The sequence below is a fragment of the Anomaloglossus baeobatrachus genome, chromosome 9 (genome assembly GCF_048569485.1).
Source record: "Anomaloglossus baeobatrachus isolate aAnoBae1 chromosome 9, aAnoBae1.hap1, whole genome shotgun sequence".
NCBI lineage: Eukaryota > Metazoa > Chordata > Amphibia > Anura > Aromobatidae > Anomaloglossus > Anomaloglossus baeobatrachus.
The window spans coordinates 164,334,926-164,347,800 of NC_134361.1; the positions used below are offsets into that span (position 1 = coordinate 164,334,926).

The following is a 12,875-nucleotide window of genomic DNA, read 5'->3' on the forward strand; positions in this document are numbered from 1 at the left end:
AGTCTGCCTGTTGATGTATTTTCCGTTTGAACTGTGCACAACATGAAGAGACGGAACACTGGCGGCTTGTCACAATGCCCCCGCTGACATCACAATAGCGCTGCTGCCTAGAAAACAAGCTGCGCAGCAGAAGTTGTTCTTTGGGTGGGAGGGTGGGCTAGTGTAAGGAGGGGGCAAGCTCTTTTTTTCCCGGGTGGTAGGGGGATGACAGGAGAAGGGATGCGGGTGGTGAGAAGGGTACAGAGGGCAGGGTTTGGGGGCTGGGAAGGAAAGGGAAAAGATTAGGGTTTGGGGATGATGAAAGGGCTTTCTACGGGTAAGGATGGCAAAGGGTGGCAGTGACGGAAAGTCAGGCAACCTGTCCTGTCCGTCTTTTTGTATCGTGAATTGGAAAGACTGCAAGGGGGAGGGGAGTTGCTTGCGCCCTAAAGGAGGAGTTATTCAGATTCATTGCAGTGGGGGGCGGCGGCTGCAAAACGCACCATTCTTCTTGTTTTTGCTCTGCAAAGCAGCCTTTTCAAGGGTTGGCTTGGGTGACAAAATGTCTTCTGTAGGCGTGGGTTTGTCTCCCTCTCGCTCTCTCTCCCTAAGATGTGTCCGGCATAGGCCAGGGTGCCACTCGAGGCCCAAACCAATTCTGGTTATCGCTTCTCGGCCTTTTGGCTAAGATCAAGTGTAGTATCTGTTCTTATCAGTTTAATATCTGATACGTCCCCTATCTGGGGACCATATATTAAATGGATTTTTAGAACAGGGAGATGGAAAAAGAGCTTGCTCTGTCCACTCCACGCATTGACCTGGTATTGCAGTACCTCCAGGAACGGTGCACCCCTTCTTAACCCAGTTTCCAAAAGCAGAACTCGATTCACCTGATTCATATTAGCCCGATTAGCGAATTGAAATGAATTTTTATCTAACACACTTTTTACTTGCTTTATTCATCCAAATAGCAAACTCATCACCACTCAACTTCACCAACTCTGCTATGTCCCGTGCAGTATCTTGTTGTCAGTCTAATCTAGATCATGTGCAATTGAATGGAATAGATCCCTTTTGGACAAAGTGAATTCAGCTGATGCTGCTGCAGTGACCACAGGTGTGATAAGATCTAGAATTGGCATCTGGTGCGATCTCTCCGCTTCCACTCCAAAGAAAGTTACCTGTTTATTCCTATCATGCATTGGTTTTTGGGGTTTTCTTTGAGTAATGATGATCTCTTTAGTAGTCTGTTGGCGCCCTCTCCTGGAGGAATAGTTTGCTTGCTCTTGGACATTCTAAAAGAGAGGTCATGATAGACATTGAGCTTCTGAGCTCAATTGGGGACAGTCATGGGTGATGAATGTTTGCAACCTACTGCGAAGCCTCATACCGCAATATAAGGAACGTCAAATACTAAGAAAGGGCGGCCTATGAAAGAATTACTACTTTCAATAAGTACACTTAAACGGCTAATTGGGAATAGAAAAACTGTAAAAAGCCCTCTGAGAAAGCCCCCCTCTAACCTTTGATAGTAAGCTTTTCTGTAGTCTGCCTGTTGATGTATTTTCCGTTTGAACTGTGCACAACATGAAGAGACGGAACACTGGCGGCTTGTCACAATGCCCCCGCTGACATCACAATAGCGCTGCTGCCTAGAAAACAAGCTGCGCAGCAGAAGTTGTTCTTTGGGTGGGAGGGTGGGCTAGTGTAAGGAGGGGGCAAGCTCTTTTTTTCCCGGGTGGTAGGGGGATGACAGGAGAAGGGATGCGGGTGGTGAGAAGGGTACAGAGGGCAGGGTTTGGGGGCTGGGAAGGAAAGGGAAAAGATTAGGGTTTGGGGATGATGAAAGGGCTTTCTACGGGTAAGGATGGCAAAGGGTGGCAGTGACGGAAAGTCAGGCAACCTGTCCTGTCCGTCTTTTTGTATCGTGAATTGGAAAGACTGCAAGGGGGAGGGGAGTTGCTTGCGCCCTAAAGGAGGAGTTATTCAGATTCATTGCAGTGGGGGGCGGCGGCTGCAAAACGCACCATTCTTCTTGTTTTTGCTCTGCAAAGCAGCCTTTTCAAGGGTTGGCTTGGGTGACAAAATGTCTTCTGTAGGCGTGGGTTTGTCTCCCTCTCGCTCTCTCTCCCTAAGATGTGTCCGGCATAGGCCAGGGTGCCACTCGAGGCCCAAACCAATTCTGGTTATCGCTTCTCGGCCTTTTGGCTAAGATCAAGTGTAGTATCTGTTCTTATCAGTTTAATATCTGATACGTCCCCTATCTGGGGACCATATATTAAATGGATTTTTAGAACAGGGAGATGGAAAAAGAGCTTGCTCTGTCCACTCCACGCATTGACCTGGTATTGCAGTACCTCCAGGAACGGTGCACCCCTTCTTAACCCAGTTTCCAAAAGCAGAACTCGATTCACCTGATTCATATTAGCCCGATTAGCGAATTGAAACGAATTTTTATCTAACACACTTTTTACTTGCTTTATTCATCCAAATAGCAAACTCATCACCACTCAACTTCACCAACTCTGCTATGTCCCGTGCAGTATCTTGTTGTCAGTCTAATCTAGATCATGTGCAATTGAATGGAATAGATCCCTTTTGGACAAAGTGAATTCAGCTGATGCTGCTGCAGTGACCACAGGTGTGATAAGATCTAGAATTGGCATCTGGTGCGATCTCTCCGCTTCCACTCCAAAGAAAGTTACCTGTTTATTCCTATCATGCATTGGTTTTTGGGGTTTTCTTTGAGTAATGATGATCTCTTTAGTAGTCTGTTGGCGCCCTCTCCTGGAGGAATAGTTTGCTTGCTCTTGGACATTCTAAAAGAGAGGTCATGATAGACATTGAGCTTCTGAGCTCAATTGGGGACAGTCATGGGTGATGAATGTTTGCAACCTACTGCGAAGCCTCATACCGCAATATAAGGAACGTCAAATACTAAGAAAGGGCGGCCTATGAAAGAATTACTACTTTCAATAAGTACACTTAAACGGCTAATTGGGAATAGAAAAACTGTAAAAAGCCCTCTGAGAAAGCCCCCCTCTAACCTTTGATAGTAAGCTTTTCTGTAGTCTGCCTGTTGATGTATTTTCCGTTTGAACTGTGCACAACATGAAGAGACGGAACACTGGCGGCTTGTCACAATGCCCCCGCTGACATCACAATAGCGCTGCTGCCTAGAAAACAAGCTGCGCAGCAGAAGTTGTTCTTTGGGTGGGAGGGTGGGCTAGTGTAAGGAGGGGGCAAGCTCTTTTTTTCCCGGGTGGTAGGGGGATGACAGGAGAAGGGATGCGGGTGGTGAGAAGGGTACAGAGGGCAGGGTTTGGGGGCTGGGAAGGAAAGGGAAAAGATTAGGGTTTGGGGATGATGAAAGGGCTTTCTACGGGTAAGGATGGCAAAGGGTGGCAGTGACGGAAAGTCAGGCAACCTGTCCTGTCCGTCTTTTTGTATCGTGAATTGGAAAGACTGCAAGGGGGAGGGGAGTTGCTTGCGCCCTAAAGGAGGAGTTATTCAGATTCATTGCAGTGGGGGGCGGCGGCTGCAAAACGCACCATTCTTCTTGTTTTTGCTCTGCAAAGCAGCCTTTTCAAGGGTTGGCTTGGGTGACAAAATGTCTTCTGTAGGCGTGGGTTTGTCTCCCTCTCGCTCTCTCTCCCTAAGATGTGTCCGGCATAGGCCAGGGTGCCACTCGAGGCCCAAACCAATTCTGGTTATCGCTTCTCGGCCTTTTGGCTAAGATCAAGTGTAGTATCTGTTCTTATCAGTTTAATATCTGATACGTCCCCTATCTGGGGACCATATATTAAATGGATTTTTAGAACAGGGAGATGGAAAAAGAGCTTGCTCTGTCCACTCCACGCATTGACCTGGTATTGCAGTACCTCCAGGAACGGTGCACCCCTTCTTAACCCAGTTTCCAAAAGCAGAACTCGATTCACCTGATTCATATTAGCCCGATTAGCGAATTGAAATGAATTTTTATCTAACACACTTTTTACTTGCTTTATTCATCCAAATAGCAAACTCATCACCACTCAACTTCACCAACTCTGCTATGTCCCGTGCAGTATCTTGTTGTCAGTCTAATCTAGATCATGTGCAATTGAATGGAATAGATCCCTTTTGGACAAAGTGAATTCAGCTGATGCTGCTGCAGTGACCACAGGTGTGATAAGATCTAGAATTGGCATCTGGTGCGATCTCTCCGCTTCCACTCCAAAGAAAGTTACCTGTTTATTCCTATCATGCATTGGTTTTTGGGGTTTTCTTTGAGTAATGATGATCTCTTTAGTAGTCTGTTGGCGCCCTCTCCTGGAGGAATAGTTTGCTTGCTCTTGGACATTCTAAAAGAGAGGTCATGATAGACATTGAGCTTCTGAGCTCAATTGGGGACAGTCATGGGTGATGAATGTTTGCAACCTACTGCGAAGCCTCATACCGCAATATAAGGAACGTCAAATACTAAGAAAGGGCGGCCTATGAAAGAATTACTACTTTCAATAAGTACACTTAAACGGCTAATTGGGAATAGAAAAACTGTAAAAAGCCCTCTGAGAAAGCCCCCCTCTAACCTTTGATAGTAAGCTTTTCTGTAGTCTGCCTGTTGATGTATTTTCCGTTTGAACTGTGCACAACATGAAGAGACGGAACACTGGCGGCTTGTCACAATGCCCCCGCTGACATCACAATAGCGCTGCTGCCTAGAAAACAAGCTGCGCAGCAGAAGTTGTTCTTTGGGTGGGAGGGTGGGCTAGTGTAAGGAGGGGGCAAGCTCTTTTTTTCCCGGGTGGTAGGGGGATGACAGGAGAAGGGATGCGGGTGGTGAGAAGGGTACAGAGGGCAGGGTTTGGGGGCTGGGAAGGAAAGGGAAAAGATTAGGGTTTGGGGATGATGAAAGGGCTTTCTACGGGTAAGGATGGCAAAGGGTGGCAGTGACGGAAAGTCAGGCAACCTGTCCTGTCCGTCTTTTTGTATCGTGAATTGGAAAGACTGCAAGGGGGAGGGGAGTTGCTTGCGCCCTAAAGGAGGAGTTATTCAGATTCATTGCAGTGGGGGGCGGCGGCTGCAAAACGCACCATTCTTCTTGTTTTTGCTCTGCAAAGCAGCCTTTTCAAGGGTTGGCTTGGGTGACAAAATGTCTTCTGTAGGCGTGGGTTTGTCTCCCTCTCGCTCTCTCTCCCTAAGATGTGTCCGGCATAGGCCAGGGTGCCACTCGAGGCCCAAACCAATTCTGGTTATCGCTTCTCGGCCTTTTGGCTAAGATCAAGTGTAGTATCTGTTCTTATCAGTTTAATATCTGATACGTCCCCTATCTGGGGACCATATATTAAATGGATTTTTAGAACAGGGAGATGGAAAAAGAGCTTGCTCTGTCCACTCCACGCATTGACCTGGTATTGCAGTACCTCCAGGAACGGTGCACCCCTTCTTAACCCAGTTTCCAAAAGCAGAACTCGATTCACCTGATTCATATTAGCCCGATTAGCGAATTGAAATGAATTTTTATCTAACACACTTTTTACTTGCTTTATTCATCCAAATAGCAAACTCATCACCACTCAACTTCACCAACTCTGCTATGTCCCGTGCAGTATCTTGTTGTCAGTCTAATCTAGATCATGTGCAATTGAATGGAATAGATCCCTTTTGGACAAAGTGAATTCAGCTGATGCTGCTGCAGTGACCACAGGTGTGATAAGATCTAGAATTGGCATCTGGTGCGATCTCTCCGCTTCCACTCCAAAGAAAGTTACCTGTTTATTCCTATCATGCATTGGTTTTTGGGGTTTTCTTTGAGTAATGATGATCTCTTTAGTAGTCTGTTGGCGCCCTCTCCTGGAGGAATAGTTTGCTTGCTCTTGGACATTCTAAAAGAGAGGTCATGATAGACATTGAGCTTCTGAGCTCAATTGGGGACAGTCATGGGTGATGAATGTTTGCAACCTACTGCGAAGCCTCATACCGCAATATAAGGAACGTCAAATACTAAGAAAGGGCGGCCTATGAAAGAATTACTACTTTCAATAAGTACACTTAAACGGCTAATTGGGAATAGAAAAACTGTAAAAAGCCCTCTGAGAAAGCCCCCCTCTAACCTTTGATAGTAAGCTTTTCTGTAGTCTGCCTGTTGATGTATTTTCCGTTTGAACTGTGCACAACATGAAGAGACGGAACACTGGCGGCTTGTCACAATGCCCCCGCTGACATCACAATAGCGCTGCTGCCTAGAAAACAAGCTGCGCAGCAGAAGTTGTTCTTTGGGTGGGAGGGTGGGCTAGTGTAAGGAGGGGGCAAGCTCTTTTTTTCCCGGGTGGTAGGGGGATGACAGGAGAAGGGATGCGGGTGGTGAGAAGGGTACAGAGGGCAGGGTTTGGGGGCTGGGAAGGAAAGGGAAAAGATTAGGGTTTGGGGATGATGAAAGGGCTTTCTACGGGTAAGGATGGCAAAGGGTGGCAGTGACGGAAAGTCAGGCAACCTGTCCTGTCCGTCTTTTTGTATCGTGAATTGGAAAGACTGCAAGGGGGAGGGGAGTTGCTTGCGCCCTAAAGGAGGAGTTATTCAGATTCATTGCAGTGGGGGGCGGCGGCTGCAAAACGCACCATTCTTCTTGTTTTTGCTCTGCAAAGCAGCCTTTTCAAGGGTTGGCTTGGGTGACAAAATGTCTTCTGTAGGCGTGGGTTTGTCTCCCTCTCGCTCTCTCTCCCTAAGATGTGTCCGGCATAGGCCAGGGTGCCACTCGAGGCCCAAACCAATTCTGGTTATCGCTTCTCGGCCTTTTGGCTAAGATCAAGTGTAGTATCTGTTCTTATCAGTTTAATATCTGATACGTCCCCTATCTGGGGACCATATATTAAATGGATTTTTAGAACAGGGAGATGGAAAAAGAGCTTGCTCTGTCCACTCCACGCATTGACCTGGTATTGCAGTACCTCCAGGAACGGTGCACCCCTTCTTAACCCAGTTTCCAAAAGCAGAACTCGATTCACCTGATTCATATTAGCCCGATTAGCGAATTGAAATGAATTTTTATCTAACACACTTTTTACTTGCTTTATTCATCCAAATAGCAAACTCATCACCACTCAACTTCACCAACTCTGCTATGTCCCGTGCAGTATCTTGTTGTCAGTCTAATCTAGATCATGTGCAATTGAATGGAATAGATCCCTTTTGGACAAAGTGAATTCAGCTGATGCTGCTGCAGTGACCACAGGTGTGATAAGATCTAGAATTGGCATCTGGTGCGATCTCTCCGCTTCCACTCCAAAGAAAGTTACCTGTTTATTCCTATCATGCATTGGTTTTTGGGGTTTTCTTTGAGTAATGATGATCTCTTTAGTAGTCTGTTGGCGCCCTCTCCTGGAGGAATAGTTTGCTTGCTCTTGGACATTCTAAAAGAGAGGTCATGATAGACATTGAGCTTCTGAGCTCAATTGGGGACAGTCATGGGTGATGAATGTTTGCAACCTACTGCGAAGCCTCATACCGCAATATAAGGAACGTCAAATACTAAGAAAGGGCGGCCTATGAAAGAATTACTACTTTCAATAAGTACACTTAAACGGCTAATTGGGAATAGAAAAACTGTAATAAGCCCTCTGAGAAAGCCCCCCTCTAACCTTTGATAGTAAGCTTTTCTGTAGTCTGCCTGTTGATGTATTTTCCGTTTGAACTGTGCACAACATGAAGAGACGGAACACTGGCGGCTTGTCACAATGCCCCCGCTGACATCACAATAGCGCTGCTGCCTAGAAAACAAGCTGCGCAGCAGAAGTTGTTCTTTGGGTGGGAGGGTGGGCTAGTGTAAGGAGGGGGCAAGCTCTTTTTTTCCCGGGTGGTAGGGGGATGACAGGAGAAGGGATGCGGGTGGTGAGAAGGGTACAGAGGGCAGGGTTTGGGGGCTGGGAAGGAAAGGGAAAAGATTAGGGTTTGGGGATGATGAAAGGGCTTTCTACGGGTAAGGATGGCAAAGGGTGGCAGTGACGGAAAGTCAGGCAACCTGTCCTGTCCGTCTTTTTGTATCGTGAATTGGAAAGACTGCAAGGGGGAGGGGAGTTGCTTGCGCCCTAAAGGAGGAGTTATTCAGATTCATTGCAGTGGGGGGCGGCGGCTGCAAAACGCACCATTCTTCTTGTTTTTGCTCTGCAAAGCAGCCTTTTCAAGGGTTGGCTTGGGTGACAAAATGTCTTCTGTAGGCGTGGGTTTGTCTCCCTCTCGCTCTCTCTCCCTAAGATGTGTCCGGCATAGGCCAGGGTGCCACTCGAGGCCCAAACCAATTCTGGTTATCGCTTCTCGGCCTTTTGGCTAAGATCAAGTGTAGTATCGTTCGAAAAGGTGGTTTAAGGCTCCGGCCACCTTAGTACAATGATGCAATGCACACTGGAAGGTTGCGCTTGTTAGTACTTTGGGAGGATAGTATATCCATCTAGAGGAAACCATGGCCCTACCAGGATCGAGGCTATTAGACTGAGTAAGTGTGGGGGCTATGGTGCAATGTGCCCCAGGATTGACGACCCTGGAGTGAGTCTGAGCTTGCTGGCTTGGGACCCCGGCGAGCCTTGGGCTCTGTAGCACACCGTACCTTGCCTTTTCATACTTTCTGAGCATATTGCTCTATCCCGGCCTTCTGGCTAGGAAGGGAAATTTTTATAATCATGGTCGGAGGTCCGTTCAGCTTTGGGCTGAGAAACCAACACCCGGTTGGAGGTCTGGGTCAGCTTTGGCTGAGAAACCAACACCCGGTTGGAGGTCCGGGTCAGCTTCGGCTGAGAAACCAACACCCGGTTGGAGGTCCGGGTCAGCTTCGGCTGAGAAACCAACACCCGGTTGGAGGTCCGGGTCAGCTTCGGCTGAGAAACCAACACCCGGTTGGAGGTCCGGTTAGCCTTGGGCTGAGAAACCAACACCGGTTGACGGTCCGGGCAGTTTCGGCTGCGAAACCAACAACTAGTAGCTCTCTACTCCACTTGGGTAAGATGCCTGGGTGGACGCTGGGAGCAACGACAAGGCTCAACCAGGCTTCGGCTTGGGGGAGCACCGAAGATCCCTGACCCTTGCTGTGGCCTTCTGGCTCGGAGGGACGGGGTTGATTTTTGGGGACCCTCTCCTCACGGAGGGGTCCACACGAATCCTAGCCTTTGCACTGTTTTTGGTGTGACTTCGGTCATGCATTTTTTGCGGTGCTTTGGAAAGCTTCATTAAATCAAAAAATCTGTTCTTATCAGTTTAATATCTGATACGTCCCCTATCTGGGGACCATATATTAAATGGATTTTTAGAACAGGGAGATGGAAAAAGAGCTTGCTCTGTCCACTCCACGCATTGACCTGGTATTGCAGTACCTCCAGGAACGGTGCACCCCTTCTTAACCCAGTTTCCAAAAGCAGAACTCGATTCACCTGATTCATATTAGCCCGATTAGCGAATTGAAATGAATTTTTATCTAACACACTTTTTACTTGCTTTATTCATCCAAATAGCAAACTCATCACCACTCAACTTCACCAACTCTGCTATGTCCCGTGCAGTATCTTGTTGTCAGTCTAATCTAGATCATGTGCAATTGAATGGAATAGATCCCTTTTGGACAAAGTGAATTCAGCTGATGCTGCTGCAGTGACCACAGGTGTGATAAGATCTAGAATTGGCATCTGGTGCGATCTCTCCGCTTCCACTCCAAAGAAAGTTACCTGTTTATTCCTATCATGCATTGGTTTTTGGGGTTTTCTTTGAGTAATGATGATCTCTTTAGTAGTCTGTTGGCGCCCTCTCCTGGAGGAATAGTTTGCTTGCTCTTGGACATTCTAAAAGAGAGGTCATGATAGACATTGAGCTTCTGAGCTCAATTGGGGACAGTCATGGGTGATGAATGTTTGCAACCTACTGCGAAGCCTCATACCGCAATATAAGGAACGTCAAATACTAAGAAAGGGCGGCCTATGAAAGAATTACTACTTTCAATAAGTACACTTAAACGGCTAATTGGGAATAGAAAAACTGTAAAAAGCCCTCTGAGAAAGCCCCCCTCTAACCTTTGATAGTAAGCTTTTCTGTAGTCTGCCTGTTGATGTATTTTCCGTTTGAACTGTGCACAACATGAAGAGACGGAACACTGGCGGCTTGTCACAATGCCCCCGCTGACATCACAATAGCGCTGCTGCCTAGAAAACAAGCTGCGCAGCAGAAGTTGTTCTTTGGGTGGGAGGGTGGGCTAGTGTAAGGAGGGGGCAAGCTCTTTTTTTCCCGGGTGGTAGGGGGATGACAGGAGAAGGGATGCGGGTGGTGAGAAGGGTACAGAGGGCAGGGTTTGGGGGCTGGGAAGGAAAGGGAAAAGATTAGGGTTTGGGGATGATGAAAGGGCTTTCTACGGGTAAGGATGGCAAAGGGTGGCAGTGACGGAAAGTCAGGCAACCTGTCCTGTCCGTCTTTTTGTATCGTGAATTGGAAAGACTGCAAGGGGGAGGGGAGTTGCTTGCGCCCTAAAGGAGGAGTTATTCAGATTCATTGCAGTGGGGGGCGGCGGCTGCAAAACGCACCATTCTTCTTGTTTTTGCTCTGCAAAGCAGCCTTTTCAAGGGTTGGCTTGGGTGACAAAATGTCTTCTGTAGGCGTGGGTTTGTCTCCCTCTCGCTCTCTCTCCCTAAGATGTGTCCGGCATAGGCCAGGGTGCCACTCGAGGCCCAAACCAATTCTGGTTATCGCTTCTCGGCCTTTTGGCTAAGATCAAGTGTAGTATCTGTTCTTATCAGTTTAATATCTGATACGTCCCCTATCTGGGGACCATATATTAAATGGATTTTTAGAACAGGGAGATGGAAAAAGAGCTTGCTCTGTCCACTCCACGCATTGACCTGGTATTGCAGTACCTCCAGGAACGGTGCACCCCTTCTTAACCCAGTTTCCAAAAGCAGAACTCGATTCACCTGATTCATATTAGCCCGATTAGCGAATTGAAATGAATTTTTATCTAACACACTTTTTACTTGCTTTATTCATCCAAATAGCAAACTCATCACCACTCAACTTCACCAACTCTGCTATGTCCCGTGCAGTATCTTGTTGTCAGTCTAATCTAGATCATGTGCAATTGAATGGAATAGATCCCTTTTGGACAAAGTGAATTCAGCTGATGCTGCTGCAGTGACCACAGGTGTGATAAGATCTAGAATTGGCATCTGGTGCGATCTCTCCGCTTCCACTCCAAAGAAAGTTACCTGTTTATTCCTATCATGCATTGGTTTTTGGGGTTTTCTTTGAGTAATGATGATCTCTTTAGTAGTCTGTTGGCGCCCTCTCCTGGAGGAATAGTTTGCTTGCTCTTGGACATTCTAAAAGAGAGGTCATGATAGACATTGAGCTTCTGAGCTCAATTGGGGACAGTCATGGGTGATGAATGTTTGCAACCTACTGCGAAGCCTCATACCGCAATATAAGGAACGTCAAATACTAAGAAAGGGCGGCCTATGAAAGAATTACTACTTTCAATAAGTACACTTAAACGGCTAATTGGGAATAGAAAAACTGTAAAAAGCCCTCTGAGAAAGCCCCCCTCTAACCTTTGATAGTAAGCTTTTCTGTAGTCTGCCTGTTGATGTATTTTCCGTTTGAACTGTGCACAACATGAAGAGACGGAACACTGGCGGCTTGTCACAATGCCCCCGCTGACATCACAATAGCGCTGCTGCCTAGAAAACAAGCTGCGCAGCAGAAGTTGTTCTTTGGGTGGGAGGGTGGGCTAGTGTAAGGAGGGGGCAAGCTCTTTTTTTCCCGGGTGGTAGGGGGATGACAGGAGAAGGGATGCGGGTGGTGAGAAGGGTACAGAGGGCAGGGTTTGGGGGCTGGGAAGGAAAGGGAAAAGATTAGGGTTTGGGGATGATGAAAGGGCTTTCTACGGGTAAGGATGGCAAAGGGTGGCAGTGACGGAAAGTCAGGCAACCTGTCCTGTCCGTCTTTTTGTATCGTGAATTGGAAAGACTGCAAGGGGGAGGGGAGTTGCTTGCGCCCTAAAGGAGGAGTTATTCAGATTCATTGCAGTGGGGGGCGGCGGCTGCAAAACGCACCATTCTTCTTGTTTTTGCTCTGCAAAGCAGCCTTTTCAAGGGTTGGCTTGGGTGACAAAATGTCTTCTGTAGGCGTGGGTTTGTCTCCCTCTCGCTCTCTCTCCCTAAGATGTGTCCGGCATAGGCCAGGGTGCCACTCGAGGCCCAAACCAATTCTGGTTATCGCTTCTCGGCCTTTTGGCTAAGATCAAGTGTAGTATCTGTTCTTATCAGTTTAATATCTGATACGTCCCCTATCTGGGGACCATATATTAAATGGATTTTTAGAACAGGGAGATGGAAAAAGAGCTTGCTCTGTCCACTCCACGCATTGACCTGGTATTGCAGTACCTCCAGGAACGGTGCACCCCTTCTTAACCCAGTTTCCAAAAGCAGGACTCGATTCACCTGATTCATATTAGCCCGATTAGCGAATTGAAATGAATTTTTATCTAACACACTTTTTACTTGCTTTATTCATCCAAATAGCAAACTCATCACCACTCAACTTCACCAACTCTGCTATGTCCCGTGCAGTATCTTGTTGTCAGTCTAATCTAGATCATGTGCAATTGAATGGAATAGATCCCTTTTGGACAAAGTGAATTCAGCTGATGCTGCTGCAGTGACCACAGGTGTGATAAGATCTAGAATTGGCATCTGGTGCGATCTCTCCGCTTCCACTCCAAAGAAAGTTACCTGTTTATTCCTATCATGCATTGGTTTTTGGGGTTTTCTTTGAGTAATGATGATCTCTTTAGTAGTCTGTTGGCGCCCTCTCCTGGAGGAATAGTTTGCTTGCTCTTGGACATTCTAAAAGAGAGGTCATGATAGACATTGAGCTTCTGAGCTCAATTG

At 47.2% G+C, this 12,875-nt stretch overlaps 8 non-coding genes and 1 pseudogene across 8 annotated transcripts; all 9 read left to right on the forward strand.

The window, feature by feature from the left end:
* The first annotated feature begins 643 nt into the window (after positions 1 to 643).
* Positions 644 to 834, forward strand: LOC142251953 (U2 spliceosomal RNA). Its single transcript, XR_012725352.1, has one exon. It is a non-coding gene; the product is annotated as a U2 spliceosomal RNA (small nuclear RNA).
* A 1,333-nt stretch (positions 835 to 2,167) lies between these two features.
* LOC142251954 (U2 spliceosomal RNA) lies at positions 2,168 to 2,358 on the forward strand. Its single transcript, XR_012725353.1, has one exon. It is a non-coding gene; the product is annotated as a U2 spliceosomal RNA (small nuclear RNA).
* A 1,333-nt stretch (positions 2,359 to 3,691) lies between these two features.
* LOC142251955 (U2 spliceosomal RNA) lies at positions 3,692 to 3,882 on the forward strand. Its single transcript, XR_012725354.1, has one exon. It is a non-coding gene; the product is annotated as a U2 spliceosomal RNA (small nuclear RNA).
* A 1,333-nt stretch (positions 3,883 to 5,215) lies between these two features.
* Positions 5,216 to 5,406, forward strand: LOC142251956 (U2 spliceosomal RNA). Its single transcript, XR_012725355.1, has one exon. It is a non-coding gene; the product is annotated as a U2 spliceosomal RNA (small nuclear RNA).
* Positions 5,407 to 6,739: 1,333 nt separating this feature from the next.
* LOC142251957 (U2 spliceosomal RNA) lies at positions 6,740 to 6,930 on the forward strand. Its single transcript, XR_012725356.1, has one exon. It is a non-coding gene; the product is annotated as a U2 spliceosomal RNA (small nuclear RNA).
* Positions 6,931 to 8,263: 1,333 nt separating this feature from the next.
* Positions 8,264 to 8,405, forward strand: LOC142253708 (U2 spliceosomal RNA; annotated as a pseudogene).
* Positions 8,406 to 9,144: 739 nt separating this feature from the next.
* Positions 9,145 to 9,342, forward strand: LOC142253122 (U2 spliceosomal RNA). The gene has a single exon (XR_012726441.1). It is a non-coding gene; the product is annotated as a U2 spliceosomal RNA (small nuclear RNA).
* Positions 9,343 to 10,675: 1,333 nt separating this feature from the next.
* Positions 10,676 to 10,866, forward strand: LOC142251958 (U2 spliceosomal RNA). Its single transcript, XR_012725357.1, has one exon. It is a non-coding gene; the product is annotated as a U2 spliceosomal RNA (small nuclear RNA).
* Positions 10,867 to 12,199: 1,333 nt separating this feature from the next.
* On the forward strand, positions 12,200 to 12,390 carry LOC142251959 (U2 spliceosomal RNA). Its single transcript, XR_012725358.1, has one exon. It is a non-coding gene; the product is annotated as a U2 spliceosomal RNA (small nuclear RNA).
* The last annotated feature ends 485 nt before the right edge of the window (positions 12,391 to 12,875 follow it).